The sequence below is a fragment of the Malus domestica genome, chromosome 14 (genome assembly GCF_042453785.1).
Source record: "Malus domestica chromosome 14, GDT2T_hap1".
NCBI lineage: Eukaryota > Viridiplantae > Streptophyta > Magnoliopsida > Rosales > Rosaceae > Malus > Malus domestica.
Genome location: NC_091674.1, coordinates 13902355 through 13906827, shown reverse-complemented (window position 1 = coordinate 13906827; position 4473 = coordinate 13902355).

The window sequence follows — 4473 nt, the reverse complement described above, 5'->3', positions numbered from 1 at the left end:
GAATCGTCCCAGAGAATTCGGGGCACGGTGGACAACTGCTGACTTCTATTTCTAGGTAAATGTTATGTTATTATTGTTACCCTCTCTTCCATCTACTTATTGTTGGAAGTATGCCCACAAAGCCACTTATTTGATGTAATAGCTTTTTGGAATACTTAATGTATTAAACTTTTATATGTTTAATGAAGGGCAAAGCTTATTGTTAATTACTATTTATTGTATCATGTGTTTAAGTAATAAGGGAATCCAAGAGATGTATTTGATCTAAGAGACAAGTGATCTAAGTGAGTTAGATTATCGAGACCATTCTCTTATGTTCATTCCTAAAACGTTCCTAGCCATAGGATTGCCAATTGGGTATTGACAATCCGCTAAGGTTAGTATGTGTTATGTTGACTCAAGCGTGAGTATGACTAGTCTCAAGTCATTTGGTGTTGGACACTAAGACAAACACATAGGTGCTCGAAAGAGTAATCGAGTACATTGAACAACGATAAAAAAGGAGTTTGAACATACATGTCATGTAAGAACTCGAAAGTTGCAATATGCAAAGTAGTCCTTTGACCTGAGGCATCATAGATGTCTAATGGTTAGGTCTTTGATCTTTGATCATGTCAACGGCATTCCATCGGAGTGTCCATGGCATTGTTGGGGTCAAGCTATCTAGTTGTGTAGGCATATGAATGCACAACAAGGGATCTCTAACCATCCATGGTGGAAGGAGAATACTCTAAGATATGATTCTAAAGTCTTTGGCCAAAGCAAATGAATATGACTTAGGAAGTTTGTTCCAAATCATATTCAAGGGAATCATATAGAGAAGTATCGCATTGGATAGTAGACATGAAACAAACTATCATTCAAACAATGTGATTAAGAGTATTGTATTAGAGAAGGACCGTATTGCATTGTAGTTGTAACTGGATAGGTTCTCCAACCAATTCTACTTAGCTTAGGTAACCATGACATACTGCTAGGTGTCACTCATGGTTTGTGGAAGCCCTAATGATTAGGCAACACTAATCATAAAAGGGAGAATTGAAATGTGGTTTCAATTCACAATCGATCGTTAAGAGTAACAATCGCCCACTACCTCGCTAATTGGAACCTAATGGATCGTACACCGAGTAAGGGTGATAGTGAAGAAATTAAATGAAATGGATATGCAATTAAATGGTTTAATTGAAGAATGGTCAAAATTAATTAATTAGTTAATTAATTTTACGAAAGGTTCGTATTGGGCTTATATGTTGGTTTTGGGTTTCGGGGCCCAAAAGCGTTTTGGTCCAAAAGGCCCATTATGTTTAAGTTGTATGACAACTAAAACAAAATGGGCAAATAGCCCAATAACATTAATATGGCCGGCCATTAGGGTGAATGGGCAAGCTTGGATTAATTACAAGTTTGCCACTCACTTGAAATGAAGTATAAAAGGAACTTTATAGCTTTATTTCTCATTAGGGTTTTTCTTGGTGAAATGAGGTGAAACACTTTCTCTCTATTTCTCTAAAGAGGCCGGCCACTTAGGGAGATTAATCTAGCAATCTCTTCTTCCCTAAGTCATCCATTTCATCTTCACACTTAACCCTTGGTGTGGAGACTTAGAGACACCAAATCTTTGGTGTTTTTGGAGATCCTTTCCTTACATTCTCAAAGTCCAAAGGAGCACAAAAGGAGAAGGAAATCACAAGCAATATCCAAGGAGCTTGGAGGTGACTTGAAGGCCCTCCACTTGGGGGAATCCCTTGTGTAAACAAGGATGAGCTTCAAGGGTAAAGAAACTCTAAATCTTTACTTCTCTTTAATGTTGTTAAAGAGTTTATTGGTTCACCATATACTAGGCTTTGAAAGTCATGGGTTTTATGAATTGTTTTTTAATGCATGCCTACTTTAAAGTGTTATTAGTATGCATATGTATTCAAATGTTCTTACTTGTTCTTAGCTAGGACAAAATATTTCCTTCACTTATGTTCGTAATATGGTTTTGCACCCCATTTACAAATAAGCAGACGTGTCCTTGGTTTTTGTTTTGTTGGAAAATCTGAAATCGTATTGCAACGCATCAGTGTAGGAAAAAATGAAATAGGAATATGCACAATTTGAGACCCTTGTTGCAGGAATTGGTAAGGGCAAGTCCAAGGCAAAGGCAAAAAAAGCTCCAATTTTTACACCTTCAAAGCACTTGATGAAGGTTGTGTCAGCCAATGCAACAGTGGCGCTACACATGTGTGCATGGAATGATGTTGACCAAGTATTCATCCCATGTCATGTGAATGGTGACCATTGGATGTTGGCAGATGTCCATCTTCTACTTTGTACGATCACGATTTACGATTCATATTGGTCAAGGTCAGGGTGGTAAAAAATGAAGAAACAACTTACTTATATGTGTTTCATAATACCCTAACTTCTAAAGGCAACGGGATTCTAGGCTGTGGGAAGCGATTTGAACCCAACCTCGAAAGTGATGGATAAACCGTTTAAGATTTAAGCGAGGGCGAACTGTGTCCAATATTGATTATTTTATTGTATGTAAAAAACCAACATCGGAAACGATAACAGAATTCCATTACTATGCATAGATAACGTTGAGCTAATTAAACATTACAAACCACACGTGGAATGTCAACATATAACAAAATATGAAGGACCCACAAAAGACTTCAAATTAACTTCAATTATTCCTGGCGAGTGGCCCCAACGGCTAGTGCTTTGTAGTAGTCAATGGGCGAGTTGACATCCACTTTCATTGCATAGCGGCTAAATATCTCAAACCCCTCACTAAGTCTAGAATTGAAAGCTTTGTTTGTATTGCTTGGCCAAGGTGTGATTGTATGCTTCGGATGACATGAACTTCTCGATCTCTTTTGCCGCTAACATCTCCATGGGTCGACGAGCCCTTTTCAATTTATGCTTCAAGGATGCGATGTTCTTCGCGTGATCTTCCTCATGCTTGGTAATCCTCCCTACAATTGTTTCAAGCTCATACGGCTCAAATAAGCCTATGTCTTTTGTCTGGGGGGAGCAAGGAGGTAACCATAAATGGGAACTGGAATAAGAAGATTTATGGGGAGAGGTGCGAAAGGACCAAGGGTGGGAACGGGAATACGAATGTTTCATAGCTTGACTGTGGTATGGATTTCTTCGTTAGAGGGATGAGAGAATATGGGTGTTTTGCGTTTCCTTATATGCACCAAAAATCACCAAAATCAAAGGACAACTAAATTCAAAAAATGAGGTTTCTTGTAGGTTTCCCAAAATAAAAAATTGGGCCATAAATTTTGGCGTTGGTTTGAATTTCCTGCCTAGGAAAAATGATAAAATTTAATACTTGTAATTTTTGTGCGCATTTTATGCACGTCCCCATGCACAGTACATATGAGTTTTCCATGCATGTACCATGCACATAATATGCACGTCCTAGGCACATAATATGCACATAATGTGCACAATACATGCACATGATATGTACATATTGTCCATGTAGAATTTCGTATATTTTCTTAAGTTCTTTAGTTTTTGTCAAAAATTTCTTAACTTCTTTTAAGGATAACTAAAAGCATGGTACACTAAATGGCAAAAAACATAAATGGAAGTAGTCATTAATCCCATTTCATTACAATGAGTGGCAATGCATATTACATCAAAGTGATCAAAAGTATTATCTTGATGAGCCAATGTCCTAATTTAAGAAGAAAGACAGTGGTGCAGCAAGTTGAGAAAGTCTCTGTAAGTTTCAACTTTGGAAGACTACACAAAAAAGGGACCTTCACAGTCTACAAAAAAGGGTGGCTAATGCCACACTTAGAACAAACGCCTAAGAAGGAGGCTGCGCTTGTTGATCACGTTAACATCAAGCCAATCCTTGTTGGCCTTGGCGCTGCTGTGAAGATTGGCGTACATCGGAACAATTCAACTCCTCCTTCGTAGGCTTTCTTCTTCTTCATCTCAAGCTTCTCGGGGATCTTGAACCGGCTAACACTGTCCTCATACGAACACTGTTTCAGTTTGTGTTTTAGGAGTTTGACCTTGAAGCAATTTCTCCGAGTTCGGAGTTAGTGGCCGAACAAAGACATGATTGCCTATGAAAAAGGCAAATTGTTTTGGTTCCTAAAACAAAGGATGGATACATGGCGCCAAAAAATACCTTGGTGGGATACTTTCCCCAATTTTTTAACAAAAAATGTGTGATAAAGAGCAATATAATGTACGATTTGGGATTCTCCTCAACAATTGGCGGCAAATAGGATGATACTTACCCCATTATTTTAAGGTTTCTTTTATTGGAAAAGGCACCATCCTCATAGTTGTGTAAATCCCAAGCTAAAAAGTGGAAATTAATTAGCAAAAGTTGGCTTCCATGGTTTATTTGGCTTCTTAACCTAATTGATAAGACAAGGTAGATGAGTTATACATGTGTTGTACATAACCTCACCTCTATGTCTTGTCCTAACCTACTTAAGGTGTGCATTC